The sequence below is a fragment of the Delphinapterus leucas genome, chromosome 14 (assembly GCF_059928025.1).
Source record: "Delphinapterus leucas isolate spDelLeu-1000000601 "Yukka" chromosome 14, BTC_Dleu_Yukka2, whole genome shotgun sequence".
Lineage (NCBI taxonomy): Eukaryota > Metazoa > Chordata > Mammalia > Artiodactyla > Monodontidae > Delphinapterus > Delphinapterus leucas.
In genome coordinates, this window is record NC_143142.1 from 59460885 (window position 1) to 59479554 (window position 18670).

Here is an 18670-nt window from a genome sequence, read left to right on the forward strand (position 1 = left end):
AGCTCAGACTGGGGCAGTGCAAAACACTTCGAGGGATGTGGGATGTGCCAGATCGGTGCTCGGGGACGTGAGGGAGTGCTGGGGAAAGTAAGTAGCTCCAAAAGAGTGTGCAGTGCGTTTCACTACACTCGGAATACACACAGAGTGGCTCCAAAGGGCTTCGGGCCTGTTGGTTGCTTAGCAGACCCAGGGGGGCCTGAGGGTAGTCAGTGTTCCTGCCGGGAAAAGGGTGCCCACGCCAGCCTCCTAGGTGTCCAGAAAACTATGCTGCCCCGAAAGATACGCAGAGCAGAGGCCACGGCTTCACGAATACTGCTGCATGCCTCTCCTTCCGCAAGGCAAATCAGGGCCCTCCCTCCAGGAACGTGTTCATGCTGGGCGTCCCGTTAGCAACACAACACAGTAACACGCTGACTCTCTCCTGGAGCAGAGCGACTTCAGGTACGAGGTTCTCGACGTTTTCAAAGCAGAGGGTTTTCTCATGGCAGCTCACACGTGGGACCTGACAAAGACTTCCTGGGCACTTCGGACTCACCAAATATGCGGTCTTGAGGATGATCATGGGCTCTGGAAATGTAGCTCTCCGCAAGGAACTTGCAGCGGGTTCCCATCACATGGCACGCACAGAGAGCACTCGAGGGACCGACGAATGGACTTCGACTTTGCTCAGCAGGCCCACAGGGGCCTGGAGGTACTCAGTGTCCTTGGAGTGAAAATGATGCACACTCGTGGGGGCTAGGTGTCCTCACATGGGCGTTTCCTTTAATAGAAAGCAGAGCAACGACTTAGAACTCATGGAAGCTGCTGCATGCCTCCCTTTCTGCACGGCTACTCAGGACCTAAGCTGGATGCCAGTTCTCGCTTTGAGTTTCTCTTTAGCTCTAGAGCCTGTCAGGCAGAACACCACCACAGCCAAGGAAGCACCTTCTCCAGACAGAGCAAACTCGTTTTCTTCAAAGAAGAATTGATACAGGGTTTACAGGTCTGTCAACAGCAGGGAAGTGTCAGGTAGCTTCAAGGCAGCATGAGCGCAGCCTTCAAATGGGAAAAGCAAGGCTAGTTCCATCAGGGCCCCATTTCCTTGGGCACACGCAGTCTATATCCCTGTGGTTTCCAACAAGACAAAAGAGACACAGGATACACTGGGCTTCCTTCCCTGAATCAATTTCTCGAAGTCGGGTGTCCCGCATCACGCGAACTGCCTCCACCAAGGACTGCCCTTAGTACGCCTGAGGGCTTGTGGCTATTCAGAACCCTGGAGTGCCGCAGGAAGCTCAGGGCTTCCATTGTAGCAAGAACGCAAGCCAACTGTCTCCTGGAGGCAGGGTGACTTCAGGGAGGAGGTCCTAGATGGAAATGCGAAGCCAAGGGTTGCTCTCAGTGCAGCTCAGACTGGAGCAGTGCAAAAGACTTCGAGGGATGTGGGATGTGCCAGATCGGTGCTCGGGGACGTGAGGGAGTGCTGGGGAAAGTAAGCAGCTCCAAAAGAGTGTGCAGTGCGTTTCACTACACTCGGCATACACACAGAGTGGCTCCAAAGGGCTTCGGGCCTGGAGGTTGCTTAGCAGACCCAAGGGGGCCTGTGGGTAGTCAGTGTTCCTGCTTGGAAAAGGGTGCCCACTCGAGCCCCCTAGGTGTCCAGAAAACTATGCTGCCCCTAAAGGTATGCAGAGCAGGGGCCACGGCTTCACGAATACTGCTGCACGCCTCTCCTTCCTCAAGGCAAATCAGGGCCCTCCCTGCAGGAACGTGTTCATGCTGGGCGTCCCGTTAGCAACACAACACAGTAACACGCTGACTCTCTCCTGGAGCAGAGCGACTTCAGGTACGAGGTCCTCGAAGTTTTCAAAGCAGAGGGTTTTCTCATGGCAGCTCACACGTGGGCCCTGACAAAGACTTCCTGGGCACTTCCGACTCACCAAATATGTGGTCTTGAGGATGATCATGGGCTCTGGAAACGTAGCTCTACGCATGGAACTTTCAGCGGGTTCCCATCACTTGGCACGCACAGAGAGCATCCGAGGGACTTACGAATGGCCTTCGACTTTGCTCAGCTGGCCCACAGGGGCCTGGAGGTACTCAGTGTCCTTGGAGGTAAAATGATGCACACACGTGGGGGCTAGGTGTTCTCACAAGGGTGTTTCCTTTAATAGAAAGCAGAGCAGCGACTTAGAACTCATGGAAGCTGCTGCATGCCTCCCTTTCTGCACGGCTACTCAGGGCCTAAGCTGGATGCCAGTTCTCGCTTTGAGTTTCTCTTTAGCTGTAGAGCGTGTCAGGCGGAACACCACCACAGCCAAGGAAGCACCTTCTCCAGACAGAGCAAACTCGTTTTCTTCCCAGAAGCATTGTTACAGGGTTCACAGGCCTGTCAACAGCAGGGAAGTGTCAGGTAGCTTCAAGGCAGCATGAGCGCAGCCTTCAAATGGGAAAAGCAAGGCTAGTTCCATCAGGGCCCCATTTCCTTGGCCACAAACAGCCTATATCCCTGTGGTTTCCAACAAGACAAAAGAGACACAGGATACACTGTGCTTCCTTCCCTGAATGAATTTCTCGAAGTCGGGTGTCCCGTATCACGCGAACTGCCTCCACCAAGGACTGCCCTTAGTACGCCTGAAGGCTTGTGGCTATTCAGAACCCTGGAGTGCCCCAGGAAGCTCAGGGCTTCCTTTGTAGCAAGAACGCAAGCCAACTGTCTCCTGGAGGCAGGGTGACTTCAGGCAGGAGGTCCTAGATGGAAATGCGAAGCCAAGGGTTGCTCTCAGTGCAGCTCAGACTGGGGCAGTGCAAAAGACTTCGAGGGATGTGGGATGTGCCAGATCGGTGCTCGGGGACGTGAGGGAGTGCTGGGGAAAGTAAGTAGCTCCAAAAGAGTGTCCAGTGCGTTTCACTACACTCGGCATACACACAGAGTGGCTCCAAAGGGCTTCGGGCCTGTTGGTTGCTTAGCAGACCCAGGGGGGCCTGAGGGTAGTCAGTGTCCCTGCCGGGAAAAGGGTGCCCACGCCAGCCTCCTAGGTGTCCAGAAAACTATGCTGCCCCGAAAGATACGCAGAGCAGGGGCCACGGCTTCACGAATACTGCTGCACGCCTCACCATCCGCAAGTCAAATCAGGGCCCTCCCTCCAGGAACGTGTTCATGCTGGGCGTCCCGTTAGCAACACAACACAGTAACACGCTGACTCTCTCCTGGAGCAGAGCGACTTCAGGTACGAGGTCCTCGACGTTTTCAAAGCAGAGGGTTTGCTCATAGCAGCTCACACGTGGGCCCTGACAAAGACTTCCTGGGCGCTTCGGAGTCACCAAATATGTTGTCTTGAGGATGATCATGGGCTCTGGAAACGTAGCTCTCCGCAAGGAACGTGCAGAGGGTTCCCATCACTTGGCACGCACATAGAGCATCCGAAGGACTTACGAATGGGCTTCGACTTTGCTCGGCTGGCCCACAGGGGCCTGGAGGTACTCAGTGACCTTGGAGGTAAAATGATGCACACTCGTGGGGGCTAGGTGTCCTCACATGGGTGTTTCCTTTAATAGAAAGCAGAGCAGCGACTTAGAACTCATGGAAGCTGCTGCATGCCTCCCTTTCTGCACGGCTACTCAGGGCCTAAGCTGGATGCCAGTTCTCGCTTTGAGTTTCTCTTTAGCTCTAGACCGTGTCAGGCGGAGCACCACCACAGCCAAGGAAGCACCTTCTCCAGACAGAGCAAACTCGTTTTCTTCCAAGAAGCAATGTGACAGGGTTCACAGGCCTGTCAACAGCAGGGAAGTGTCAGGTAGCTTCAAGGCAGCATGAGCGAAGCCTTCAAATTGGAAAAGCAAGGCTAGTTCCAACAGGGCCTCATTTCCATGGGCACACGCAGCCTATATCCCTGTGGTTTCCAATAAGACAAAAGAGACACAGGTTACACTGTGCTTCCTTTCCTGAATCAATTTCTCGAAGTCAGGTGTCCCGCATCACGCGAACTGCCTCCACCAAGGACTGCCCTTAGTACGCCTGAGGGCTTGTGGCTATTCAGAACCCTGGAGTGCCCCAGGAAGATCAGGGCTCCCATTGTAGCAAGAACACAAGCCAACTGTCTCCTGGAGGCAGGGTGACTTCAGGCAGGAGGTCCTAGATGGAAATGCGAAGCCAAGGGTTGCTCTCAGTGCAGCTCAGACTGGGGCAGTGCAAAACACTTCGAGGGATGTGGGATGTGCCAGATCGGTGCTCGGGGACGTGAGGGAGTGCTGGGGAAAGTAAGTAGCTCCAAAGGAGTGTGCAGTGCGTTTCACTACACTCGGAATACACACAGAGTGGCTCCAAAGGGCTTTGGGCCTGTTGGTTGCTTAGCAGACCCAGGGGGGCCTGAGGGTAGTCAGTGTTCCTGCCGGGAAAAGGGTGCCCACGCCAGCCTCCTAGGTGTCCAGAAAACTATGCTGCCCCGAAAGATACGCAGAGCAGAGGCCACGGCTTCACGAATACTGCTGCATGCCTCTCCTTCCGCAAGGCAAATCAGGGCCCGCCCTCCAGGAACGTGTTCATGCTGGGCGTCCCGTTAGCAACACAACACAGTAACACGCTGACTCTATCCTGGAGCAGAGCGACTTCAGGTACCAGGTCCTCGACGTTTTCAAAGCAGAGGGTTTTCTCATGGCAGCTCACACGTGGGCCCTGACAAATACTTCCCGGGCACTTCGGACTCACCAAATATGTGGTCTTGAGGATGATCATGGGCTCTGGAAACGTAGCTCTCCGCAAGGAACTTGCAGCGGGTTCCCATCACTTGGCACGCACAGAGAGCACCCGAGGGACCGACGAATGGGCTTCGACTTTGCTCAGCAGGCCCACAGGGGCCTGGAGGTACTCAGTGTCCTTGGAGTGAAAATGATGCACACTCGTGGGGGCTAGGTGTCCTCACAAGGGTGTTTCCTTTAATAGAAAGCAGAGCAGCGACTTAGAACTCATGGAAGCTGCTGCATGCCTCCCTTTCTGCACGGCTACTCAGGGCCTAAGCTGGATGCCAGTTCTCGCTTTGAGTTTCTCTTTAGCTCTAGAGCGTGTCAGGCGGAACACCACCACAGCCAAGGAAGCACCTTCTCCAGACAGAGCAAACTCGTTTTCTTCCCAGAAGCATTGTTACAGGGTTCACAGGCCTGTCAACAGCAGGGAAGTGTCAGGTAGCTTCAAGGCAGCATGAGCGCAGCCTTCAAATGGGAAAAGCAAGGCTAGTTCCATCAGGGCCCCATTTCCTTGGGCACACGCAGTCTATATCCCTGTGGTTTCCAACAAGACAAAAGAGACACAGGATACACTGTGCTTCCTTCCCTGAATCAATTTCTCGAAGTCGGGTGTCCCGCATCACGCGAACTGCCTCCACCAAGGACTGCCCTTAGTACGCCTGAGGGCTTCTGGCTATTCAGAACCCTGGAGTGCCGCAGGAAGCTCAGGGCTTCCATTGTAGCAAGAACGCAAGCCAACTGTCTCCTGGAGGCAGGGTGACTTCAGGGAGGAGGTCCTAGATGGAAATGCGAAACCAAGGGTTGCTCTCAGTTCAGCTCAGAATGGGGCAGTGCAAAAGACTTCGAGGCATGTGGGATGTGCCAGATCGGTGCTCGGGGACGTGAGGGAGTGCTGGGGAAATTAAGCTGCTCCAAAAGAGTGTGCAGTGCGTTTCCCTACACTCAGCATACACACAGAGTGGCTCCAAAGGGCTTCGGGCCTGGAGGTTGCTTAGCAGACCCAGGGGGGCCTGTGGGTAGTCAGTGTTCCTGCTTGGAAAAGGGTGCCCACTCGAGCTCCCTAGGTGTCCAGAAAACAATGCTGCCCCTAAAGGTATGCAGAGCAGAGGCCACGGCTTCACGAATACTGCTGCACGCCTCTCCTTCCGCAAGGCAAATCAGGGCCCTCCCTCCAGGAACGTGTTCATGCTGGGCGTCCCGTTACCAACACAACAGTGTAACACGCTGACTCTCTCCTGGAGCAGAGCGACTTCAGGTACGAGGTTCTCGACGTTTCCAAAGCAGAGGGTTTTCTCATGGCAGCTCACACGTGGGCCCTGACAAAGACTTCCTGGGCACTTCGGACTCACCACATATGTGGTCTTGAGGATGATCATGGGCTCTGGAAATGTAGCTCTCCGCAAGGAACTTGCAGCTGGTTCCCATCACATGGCACGCACAGAGAGCACCCGAGGGACAGACGAATGGACTTCGACTTTGCTCAGCAGGCCCACAGGGGCCTGGAGGTACTCAGTGTCCTTGGAGTGAAAATGATGCACACTCGTGGGGGCTAGGTGTCCTCACAAGGGTGTTTCCTTTAATAGAAAGCAGAGCAACGACTTAGAACTCATGGAAGCTGCTGCATGCCTCCCTTTCTGCACGGCTACTCAGGGCCTAAGCTGGATGCCAGTTCTCGCTTTGAGTTTCTCTTTAGCTCTAGAGCGTGTGAGGCGGAGCACCACCACAGCCAAGGAAGCACCTTCTCCAGACAGAGCAAACTCGTTTTCTTCCCAGAAGCAATGTGACAGGGTTCACAGGCCTGTCAACAGCAGGGAAGTGTCAGGTAGCTTCAAGGCAGCATGAGCGAAGCCTTCAAATTGGAAAAGCAAGGCTAGTTCCAACAGGGCCTCATTTCCATGGGCACACGCAGCCTATATCCCTGTGGTTTCCAACAAGACAAAAGAGACACAGGTTACACTGTGCTTCCTTCCCTGAATCAATTTCTCGAAGTCGGGTGTCCCGCATCACGCGAACTGCCTCCACCAAGGACTGCCCTTAGTACGCCTGAGGGCTTGTGGCTATTCAGAACCCTGGAGTGCCCCAGGAAGATCAGGGCTCCCATTGTAGCAAGAACACAAGCCAACTGTCTCCTGGAGGCAGGGTGACTTCAGGCAGGAGGTCCTAGATGGAAATGCGAAGCCAAGGGTTGCTCTCAGTGCAGCTCAGACTGGGGCAGTGCAAAACACTTCGAGGGATGTGGGATGTGCCAGATCGGTGCTCGGGGACGTGAGGGAGTGCTGGGGAAAGTAAGTAGCTCCAAAAGAGTGTGCAGTGCGTTTCACTACACTCGGAATACACACAGAGTGGCTCCAAAGGGCTTCGGGCCTGTTGGTTGCTTAGCAGACCCAGGGGGGCCTGAGGGTAGTCAGTGTTCCTGCCGGGAAAAGGGTGCCCACGCCAGCCTCCTAGGTGTCCAGAAAACTATGCTGCCCCTAAAGGTATGCAGAGCAGAGGCCACGGCTTCACAAATACTGCTGCACGCCTCTCCTTCCGCAAGGCAAATCTGGGCCCTCCCTCCAGGAAAGTGTTCTTGCTGGGCGTCCCGTTAGCAACACAACACAGTAACACGCTGACTCTCTCCTGGAGCAGAGCGACTTCAGGTACGAGGTTCTCGACGTTTTCAAAGCAGAGGGTTTTCTCATGGCAGCTCACACGTGGGCCCTGACAAAGACTTCCTGGGCACTTCGGACTTGCCAAATATGCGGTCTTGAGGATGATCATGGGCTCTGGAAATGTAGCTCTCCGCAAGGAACTTGCAGCGGGTTCCCATCACATGGCACGCACAGAGAGCACTCGAGGGACCGACGAATGGACTTCGACTTTGCTCAGCAGGCCCACAGGGGCCTGGAGGTACTCAGTGTCCTTGGAGTGAAAATGATGCACACTCGTGGGGGCTAGGTGTCCTCACAAGGGTGTTTCCTTTAATAGAAAGCAGAGCAACGACTTAGAACTCATGGAAGCTGCTGCATGCCTCCCTTTCTGCACGGCTACTCAGTACCTAAGCTGGATGCCAGTTCTCGCTTTGAGTTTCTCTTTAGCTCTAGAGCCTGTCAGGCAGAACACCACCACAGCCAAGGAAGCACCTTCTCCAGACAGAGCAAACTCGTTTTCTTCCCAGAAGCATTGATACAGTGTTTACAGCCCTGTCAACAGCAGGGAAGTGTCAGGTAGCTTCAAGGCAGCATGAGCGCAGCCTTCAAATGGGAAAAGCAAGGCTAGTTCCATCAGGGCCCCGTTTACTTTGGCACACGCAGTCTATATCCCTGTGGTTTCCAACAAGACAAAAGAGACACAGGATACACTGGGCTTCCTTCCCTGAATGAATTTCTCGAAGTCGGGTGTCCCGCATCACGCGAACTGCCTCCACCAAGGACTGCCCTTAGTACGCCTGAGGGCTTGTGGCTATTCAGAATCCTGGATTGCCGCAGGAAGCTCAGGGCTTCCATTGTAGCAAGAACGCAAGCCAACTGTCTCCTGGAGGCCGGGTGACTTCAGGGAGGAGGTCCTAGATGGAAATGCGAAGCCAAGGGTTGCTCTCAGTGCAGCTCAGACTGGAGCAGTGCAAAAGACTTCGAGGGATGTGGGATGTGCCAGATCGGTGCTCGGGGACGTGAGGGAGTGCTGGGGAAAGTGAGCTGCTCCAAAAGAGTGTGCAGTGCGTTTCCCTACACTCGGCATACACACAGAGTGGCTCCAAAGGTCTTCGGGCCTGGAGGTTGCTTAGCAGACCCAGGGGGCCTGTGGGTAGTCAGTGTTCCTGCTTGGAAAAGGGTGCCCACTCGAGCCCCATAGGTGTCCAGAAAACTATGCTGCCCCTAAAGGTATGCAGAGCAGAGGCCACGGCTTCACGAATACTGCTGCACGCCTCTCCTTCCTCAAGGCAAATCAGGGCCCTCCCTGCAGGAACGTGTTCATGCTGGGCGTCCCGTTAGCAACACAACACAGTAACACGCTGACTCTCTCCTGGAGCAGAGCGACTTCAGGTACGAGGTCCTCGAAGTTTTCAAAGCAGAGGGTTTTCTCATGGCAGCTCACACGTGGGCCCTGACAAAGACTTCCTGGGCACTTCCGACTCACCAAATATGTGGTCTTGAGGATGATCATGGGCTCTGGAAACGTAGCTCTACGCATGGAACTTTCAGCGGGTTCCCATCACTTGGCACGCACAGAGAGCATCCGAGGGACTTACGAATGGCCTTCGACTTTGCTCAGCTGGCCCACAGGGGCCTGGAGGTACTCAGTGTCCTTGGAGGTAAAATGATGCACACACGTGGGGGCTAGGTGTTCTCACAAGGGTGTTTCCTTTAATAGAAAGCAGAGCAGCGACTTAGAACTCATGGAAGCTGCTGCATGCCTCCCTTTCTGCACGGCTACTCAGGGCCTAAGCTGGATGCCAGTTCTCGCTTTGAGTTTCTCTTTAGCTGTAGAGCGTGTCAGGCGGAACACCACCACAGCCAAGGAAGCACCTTCTCCAGACAGAGCAAACTCGTTTTCTTCCCAGAAGCATTGTTACAGGGTTCACAGGCCTGTCAACAGCAGGGAAGTGTCAGGTAGCTTCAAGGCAGCATGAGCGCAGCCTTCAAATGGGAAAAGCAAGGCTAGTTCCATCAGGGCCCCATTTCCTTGGCCACAAACAGCCTATATCCCTGTGGTTTCCAACAAGACAAAAGAGACACAGGATACACTGTGCTTCCTTCCCTGAATCAATTTCTCGAAGTCGGGTGTCCCGTATCACGCGAACTGCCTCCACCAAGGACTGCCCTTAGTACGCCTGAAGGCTTGTGGCTATTCAGAACCCTGGAGTGCCCCAGGAAGCTCAGGGCTTCCTTTGTAGCAAGAACGCAAGCCAACTGTCTCCTGGAGGCAGGGTGACTTCAGGCAGGAGGTCCTAGATGGAAATGCGAAGCCAAGGGTTGCTCTCAGTGCAGCTCAGACTGGGGCAGTGCAAAAGACTTCGAGGGATGTGGGATGTGCCAGATCGGTGCTCGGGGACGTGAGGGAGTGCTGGGGAAAGTAAGTAGCTCCAAAAGAGTGTGCAGTGCGTTTCACTACACTCGGCATACACACAGAGTGGCTCCAAAGGGCTTCGGGCCTGTTGGTTGCTTAGCAGACCCAGGGGGGCCTGAGGGTAGTCAGTGTTCCTGCCTGGAAAAGGGTGCCCACTCGAGCTCCCTAGGTGTCCAGAAAACTATGCTGTCCCTAAAAGTATGCAGAGCAGAGGCCACGGCTTCACGAATACTGCTGCACGCCTCTCCTTCCGCAAGGCAAATCAGGGCCCTCCCTCCAGGAACGTGTTCATGCTGGGCGTCCCGTTAGCAACACAACACAGTAAAACGCTGACTCTCTCCTGGAGCAGAGCGACTTCAGATACCAGGTCCTCGACGTTTTCAAAGCAGAGGGTTTTCTCATGGCAGCTCACACGTGGGCCCTGACAGATACTTCCTGGGCACTTCGGACTCACCAAATATGTGGTCTTGAGGATGATCATGGGCTCTGGAAACGTAGCTCTCCGCAAGGAACTTGCAGCGGGTTCCCATCACATGGCACGCACAGAGAGCACCCGAGGCACCGACGAATGGGCTTCGACTTTGCTCAGCTGGCCCACAGGGGCCTGGATGTACCCAGTGACCTTGGAGTGAAAATGATGCACACTCGTGGGGGCTAGGTGTCCTCACAAGGGTGTTTCCTTTAATAGAAAGCAGAGCAGCGACTTAGAATTAATGGAAGCTGCTGCATGCCTCCCTTTCTGCACGGCTACTCAGGGCCTAAGCTGGATGCCAGTTCTCGCTTTGAGTTTCTCTTTAGCTCTAGAGCGTGTCAGGCGGAACACCACCACAGCCAAGGAAGCACCTTCTCCAGACAGAGCAAACTCGTTTTCTTCAAAGAAGCATTGTTACGGGGTTTACAGGCCTGTCAACAGCAGGGAAGTGTCAGGTAGCTTCAAGGCAGCATGAGCGAAGCCTTCAAATTGGAAAAGCAAGGCTAGTTCCAACAGGGCCTCATTTCCATGGGCACACGCAGCCTATATCCCTGTGGTTTCCAACAAGACAAAAGAGACACAGGTTACACTGTGCTTCCTTCCCTGAATCAATTTCTCGAAGTCGGGTGTCCCGCATCACGCGAACTGCCTCCACCAAGGACTGCCCTTAGTACGCCTGAGGGCTTGTGGCTATTCAGAACCCTGGAGTGCCCCAGGAAGATCAGGGCTTCCATTGTAGCAAGAACACAAGTCAACTGTCTCCTGGAGGCAGGGTGACTTCAGGCAGGAGGTCCTAGATGGAAATGCGAAGCCAAGGGTTGTTCTCAGTGCAGCTCAGACTGGGGCAGTGCAAAAGACTTCGAAGATGTGGGATGTGCGAGATCGGTGCTCGGGGACGTGAGGGAGTGCTGGGGAAAGTGAGCTGCTCCAAAAGAGTGTGCAGTGCGTTTCCCGACACTCGGCATACACACAGAGTGGCTCCAAAGGGCTTCGGGCCTGGAGGTGGCTTAGCAGACCCAGGGGGGCCTGAGGGTAGTCAGTGTTCCTGCCTGGAAAAGGGTGCCCACGCCAGCCTCCTAGGTGTCCAGAAAACTATGCTGCCCCGAAAGTTATGCAGAGCAGAGGCCACAGCTTCACGAATACTGCTGCATGCCTCTCCTTCCGCAAGGCAAATCAGGGCCCTCCCTCCAGGAACGTGTTCATGCTGGGCGTCCCGTTAGCAACACAACACAGTAAAACGCTGACTCTCTCCTGGAGCAGAGCGACTTCAGGTACGAGGTCCTCGACGTTTTCAAAGCAGAGGGTTTTCTCATGGCAGCTCACACGTGGGCCCTGACAAAGACTTCCTGGGCACTTCGGACTCACCAAATATGTGGTCTTGAGGATGATCATGGGCTCTGGAAACGTAGCTCTCCGCAAGGAACTTGCAGCGGGTTCCCATCACTTGGCACGCACAGAGAGCACCCGAGGGACCGACGAATGGGCTTCGACTTTGCTCAGCAGGCCCACAGGGGCCTGGAGGTACTCAGTGACCTTGGAGGGACAATGATGCACACTCGTGGGGGCTAGGTGTCCTCACAAGGGTGTTTCCTTTAATAGAAAGCAGAGCAGCGACTTAGAACTCATGGAAGCTGCTGCATGCCTCCCTTTCTGCACGGCTACTCAGGGCCTAAGCTGGATGCCAGTTCTCGCTTTGAGTTTCTCTTTAGCTCTAGAGCGTGTCAGGCGGAGCACCACCACAGCCAAGGAAACACCTTCTCCAGACAAGGCAACCTCGTTTTCTTCCCAGAAGCATTGTTACAGGGTTCACAGGCCTGTCAACAGCAGGGAAGTGTCAGGTAGCTTCAAGGCAGCATGAGCGCAGCCTTCAAATGGGAAAAGCAAGGCTAGTTCCATCAGGGCCCCATTTCCTTGGGCACACGCAGCCTATATCCCTGTGCTTTCCAACAAGACAAAAGAGACACAGGATACACTGTGCTTCCTTCCCTGAATCAATTTCTCGAAGTCGGGTGTTCCGCATCACGCGAACTGCTTCCACCAAGGACTGCCCTTAGTACGCCTGAGGGCTTGTGGCTATTCAGAACCCTGGAGTGTCCCAGGAAGATCGGGGCTACAATTGCTGCAAGAACGCAAGCCAACTGTCTCCTGGAGGCAGGGTGACTTCACGCAGGAAGTCCTAGCTGGAAATGCGAAGCCAAGGGTTGCTCTCAGTGCAGCTCAGACTGGGGCAGTGCAAAACTCTTCGAGGGATGTGGGATGTGCCAGATCGGTGCTCGGGGACGTGAGGGAGTGCTGGGGAAATTAAGCTACTCCAAAATAGTGTGCAGTGCTTTTCCCTACACTCGGCATATACACAGAGTGGCTCCAAAGGGCTTCGGGCCTGATGGTTGCTTAGCAGACCCAGGGGGGCCTGAGGGTAGTCAGTGTCCCTGCTTGGAAAAGGGTGCCCACTTGAGCTCCCTAGGTGTCCAGAAAACTATGCTGCCCCTAAAGGTATGCAGAGCAGAGGCCACGGCTTCACGAATACTGCTGCACGCCTCTCCTTCCGCAAGGCAAATCAGGGCCCTCCCTCCAGGAACGTGTTCATGCTGGGCGTCCCGTTAGCAACACAACACAGTAACACGCTGACTCTCTCCTGGAGCAGAGCGACTTCAGGTACGAGGTTCTCGACGTTTTCAAAGCAGAGTGTTTTCTCATGGCAGCTCACACGTGGGCCCTGACAAAGACTTCCTGGGCACTTCGGACTCACCAAATATGTGGTCTTGAGGATGATCATGGGCTCTGGAAATGTAGCTCTCCGCAAGGAACTTGCAGCGGGTTCCCATCACATGGCACGCACAGAGAGCACCCGAGGGACCGACGAATGGACTTCGACTTTGCTCAGCAGGCCCACAGGGGCCTGGAGGTACTCAGTGTCCTTGGAGTGAAAATGATGCACACTCGTGGGGGCTAGGTGTCCTCACAAGGGTGTTTCCTTTAATAGAAAGCAGAGCAGCGACTTAGAACTCATGGAAGCTGCTGCATGCCTCCCTTTCTGCACGGCTACTCAGGGCCTAAGCTGGATGCCAGTTCTCGCTTTGAGTTTCTCTTTAGCTCTAGAGCGTGTCAGGCGGAACACCACCACAGCCAAGGAAGCACCTTCTCCAGACAGAGCAAACTCGTTTTCTTCCCAGAAGCAATGTGACAGGGTTCACAGGCCTGTCAACAGCAGGGAAGTGTCAGGTAGCTTCAAGGCAGCATGAGCGAAGCCTTCAAATTGGAAAAGCAAGGCTAGTTCCAACAGGGCCCCATTTCCATGGGCACACGCAGCCTATATCCCTGTGGTTTCCAACAAGACAAAAGAGACACAGGTTACACTGTGCTTCCTTCCCTGAATCAATTTCTCGAAGTCGGGTGTCCCGCATCACGCGAACTGCCTCCACCAAGGACTGCCCTTAGTACGCCTGAGGGCTTGTGGCTATTCAGAACCCTGGAGTGCCCCAGGAAGATCAGGGCTTCCATTGTAGTAAGAACACAAGCCAACTGTCTCCTGGAGGCAGGGTGACTTCAGGCAGGAGATCCTAGATGGAAATGCGAAGCCAAGGGTTGCTCTCAGTGCAGCTCAGACTGGGGCAGTGCAAAACACTTCGAGGGATGTGGGATGTGCCAGATCGGTGCTCGGGGACGTGAGGAAGTGCTGGGGAAAGTAAGTAGCTCCAAAAGAGTGTCCAGTGCGTTTCACTACACTCGGCATACACACAGAGTGGCTCCAAAGGGCTTCGGGCCTGTTGGTTGCTTAGCAGACCCAGGGGGGCCTGAGGGTAGTCAGTGTTCCTGCCTGGAAAAGGGTGCCCACTCGAGCTCCCTAGGTGTCCAGAAAACTATGCTGTCCCTAAAGGTATGCAGAGCAGAGGCCACGGCTTCACGAATACTGCTGCACGCCTCTCCTTCCGCAAGGCAAATCAGGGCCCTCCCTCCAGGAACGTGTTCATGCTGGGCGTCCCGTTAGCAACACAACACAGTAAAACGCTGACTCTCTCCTGGAGCAGAGCGACTTCAGATACCAGGTCCTCGACGTTTTCAAAGCAGAGGGTTTTCTCATGGCAGCTCACACGTGGGCCCTGACAGATACTTCCTGGGCACTTCGGACTCACCAAATATGTGGTCTTGAGGATGATCATGGGCTCTGGAAACGTAGCTCTCCGCAAGGAACTTGCAGCGTGTTCCCATCACATGGCACGCACAGAGAGCACCCGAGGCACCGACGAATGGGCTTCGACTTTGCTCAGCTGGCGCACAGGGGCCTGGATGTACCCAGTGACCTTGGAGTGAAAATGATGCACACTCGTGGGGGCTAGGTGTCCTCACAAGGGTGTTTCCTTTAATAGAAAGCAGAGCAGCGACTTAGAATTCATGGAAGCTGCTGCATGCCTCCCTTTCTGCACGGCTACTCAGGGCCTAAGCTGGATGCCAGTTCTCGCTTTGAGTTTCTCTTTAGCTCTAGAGCGTGTCTGGCGGAACACCACCACAGCCAAGGAAGCACCTTCTCCAGACAGAGCAAACTCGTTTTCTTCAGAGAAGCATTGTTACGGGGTTTACAGGCCTGTCAACAGCAGGGAAGTGTCAGGTAGCTTCAAGGCAGCATGAGCGAAGCCTTCAAATTGGAAAAGCAAGGCTAGTTCCAACAGGGCCCCATTTCCATGGGCACATGCAGCCTATATCCCTGTGGTTTCCAACAAGACAAAAGAGACACAGGTTACACTGTGCTTCCTTCCCTGAATCAATTTCTCGAAGTCGTGTGTCCCGCATCACGCGAACTGCCTCCACCAAGGACTGCCCTTAGTACGCCTGAGGGCTTGTGGCTATTCAGAACCCTGGAGTGCCCCAGGAAGATCAGGGCTTCCATTGTAGCAAGAACACAAGCCAACTGTCTCCTGGAGGCAGGGTGACTTCAGGCAGGAGGTCCTAGATGGAAATGCGAAGCCAAGGGTTGCTCTCAGTGCAGCTCAGACTGGGGCAGTGCAAAAGACTTCGAAGATGTGGGATGTGCGAGATCGGTGCTCGGGGACGTGAGGGAGTGCTGGGGAAAGTGAGCTGCTCCAAAAGAGTGTGCAGTGCGTTTCCCTACACTCGGCATACACACAGAGTGGCTCCAAACGTCTTCGGGCCTGGAGGTTGCTTAGCAGACCCAGGGGGCCTGTGGGTAGTCAGTGTTCCTGCTTGGAAAAGGGTGCCCACTCGAGCCCCCTAGGTGTCCAGAAAACTATGCTGCCCCTAAAGGTATGCAGAGCAGAGGCCACGGCTTCACGAATACTGCTGCACGCCTCTCCTTCCTCAAGGCAAATCAGGGCCCTCCCTCCAGGAACGTGTTCATGCTGGGCGTCCCGTTAGCAACACAACACAGTAACACGCTGACTCTCTCCTGGAGCAGAGCGACTTCAGGTACGAGGTCCTCGACGTTTTCAAAGCAGAGGGTTTTCTCATGGCAGCTCACACGTGGGCCCTGACAAAGACTTCCTGGGCACTTCGGACTCACCAAATATGTGGTCTTGAGGATGATCATGGGCTCTGGAAACGTAGCTCTACGCAAGGAACTTGCAGCGGGTTCCCATCACTTGGCACGCACAGAGAGCATCCGAGGGACTTACGAATGGCCTTCGACTTTGCTCAGCTGGCCCACAGGGACCTGGACGTACTCAGTGTCCTTGGAGGTAAAATGATGCACACACGTGGGGGCTAGGTGTCCTCACAAGGGTGTTTCCTTTAATAGAAAGCAGAGCAGCGACTTAGAACTCATGGAAGCTGCTGCATGCCTCCCTTTCTGCACGGCCACTCTGGGCCTAAGCTGGATGCCAGTTCTCGCTTTGAGTTTCTCTTTAGCTCTAGAGCGTGTCAGGCGGAACACCACCACAACCAAGGAAGCACCTTCTCCAGACAGAGCAAACTCGTTTTCTTCCCAGAAGCATTGTTACAGGGTTCACAGGCCTGTCAACAGCAGGGAAGTGTCAGGTAGCTTCAAGGCAGCATGAGCGCAGCCTTCAAAGTGGAAAAGCAAGGCTAGTTCCAACAGGGCCCCATTTCCATGGGCACACGCAGCCTATATCCCTGTGGTTTCCAACAAGACAAAAGAGACACAGGTTACACTGTGCTTCCTTCCCTGAATCAATTTCTCGAAGTCGGGTGTCCCGCATCACGCGAACTGCCTCCACCAAGGACTGCCCTTAGTACGCCTGAGGGCTTGTGGCTATTCAGAACCCTGGAGTGCCGCAGGAAGCTCAGGGCTTCCATTGTAGAAAGAACGCAAGCCAACTGTCTCCTGGAGGCAGGGTGACTTCAGGCAGGAGGTCCTAGATGGAAATGCGAAGCCAAGGGTTGCTCTCAGTGCAGCTCAGACTGGAGCAGTGCAAAAGACTTCGAGGGATGTGGGATGTGCCAGATCGGTGCTCGGGGACGTGAGGGAGTGCTGGGGAAAGTAAGCAGCTCCAAAAGAGTGTGCAGTGCGTTTCACTACACTCGGCATACACACAGAGTGGCTCCAAAGGGCTTCGGGCCTGGAGGTTGCTTAGCAGACCCAGGGGGGCCTGAGGGTAGTCAGTGTTCCTGCCGGGAAAAGGGTGCCCACGCCAGCCTCCTAGGTGTCCAGAAAACTATGCTGCCCCGAAAGATATGCAGAGCAGAGGCCACAGCTTCACGAATACTGCTGCATGCCTCTCCTTCCTCAAGGCAAATTAGGGCCCTCCCTCCAGGAACGTGTTTATGCTGGGCGTCCCGTTAGCAACACAACACAGTAAAACGCTGACTCTCTCCTGGAGCAGAGCGACTTCAGGTACGAGGTCCTCGATGTTTTCAAAGCAGAGGGTTTTCTCATGGCAGCTCACACGTGGGCCCTGTCAAAGACTTCCTGGGCACTTCGGACTCACCAAATATGTGGTCTTGAGGATGATCATGGGCTCTGGAAACGTAGCTCTCCGCAAGGAACTTGCAGCGGGTTCCCATCACATGGCACGCACAGAGAGCACCCGAGGGACCGACGAATGGGCTTCGACTTTGCTCAGCAGGCCCACAGGGGCCTGGAGGTACTCAGTGTCCTTGGAGTGAAAATGATGCACACTCGTGGGGGCTAGGTGTCCTCACAAGGGTGTTTCCTTTAATAGAAAGCAGAGCAGCCACTTAGAACTCATGGAAGCTGCTGCATGCCTCCCTTTCTGCACGGCTACTCAGGGCCTAAGCTAGATGCCAGTTCTCGCTTTGAGTTTCTCTTTAGCTGTAGAGCGTGTCAGGCGGAACACCACCACAGCCAAGGAAGCACCTTCTCCAGACAGAGCAAACTCGTTTTCTTCCCAGAAGCATTGTTACAGGGTTCACAGGCCTGTCAACAGCAGGGAAGTGTCAGGTAGCTTCAAGGCAGCATGAGCGCAGCCTTCAAACGGGAAAAGCAAGGCTAGTTCCATCAGGGCCCCATTTCCTTGGGCACACGCAGCCTATATCCCTGTGGTTTCCAACAAGACAAAAGAGACACAGGATACACTGTGCTTCCTTCCCTGAATCAATTTCTCGAAGTCGGGTGTCCCGCATCACGCGAACTGCCTCCACCAAGGACTGCCCTTAGTACGCCTGAGGGCTTGTGGCTATTCAGAACCCTGGAGTGCCGCAGGAAGCTCAGGGCTTCCATTGTAGCAAGAACGCAAGCCAACTGTCTCCTGGAGGCAGGGTGACTTCAGGCAGGAGGTCCTAGATGGAAATGCGAAGCCAAGGGTTGCTCTCAGTGCAGCTCAGACTGGGGCAGTGCAAAAGACTTCGAGGGATGTGGGATGTACCACATCGGTGCTCGGGGACGTGCGGGAGTGCTGGGGAAATTAAGCTGCTCCAAAGGAGTGTGCAGTGCGTTTCCCTACACTCGGCATACACACAGAGTGGCTCCAAAGGGCTTCGGGCCTGGAGGTTGCTTAGCAGACCCAGGGGGGCTGTGGGTAGTCAGTTTTCCTGCTTGGAAAAGGGTGCCCACTCGAGCTCCCTAGGTGTCCAGTAAATTATGCTGCCCCTAAAGGTATGCAGAGCAGAGGCCACGGCTTCACGAATACTGCTGCACGCCTCTCCTTCCGCAAGGCAAATCAGGGCCCTCCCTCCAGGAACGTGTTCATGCTGGGCGTCCCGTTAGCAACACAACACAGTAACACGCTGACTCTCTCCTGGAGCAGAGCGACTTCAGGTACGAGGTCCTCGACGTTTTCAAAGCAGAGGGTTTTCTCATGGCAGCTCACACGTGGGCCCTGACAAAGACTTCCTGGGCACTTCGGACTCACCAAATATGTGGTCTTGAGGATGATCATGGGCTCTGGAAACGTAGCTCTCCGCAAGGAACTTGCAGCGGGTTCCCATCACTTGGCACGCACAGAGAGCACCCGAGGGACCGACGAATGGGCTTCGACTTTGCTCAGCAGGCCCACAGGG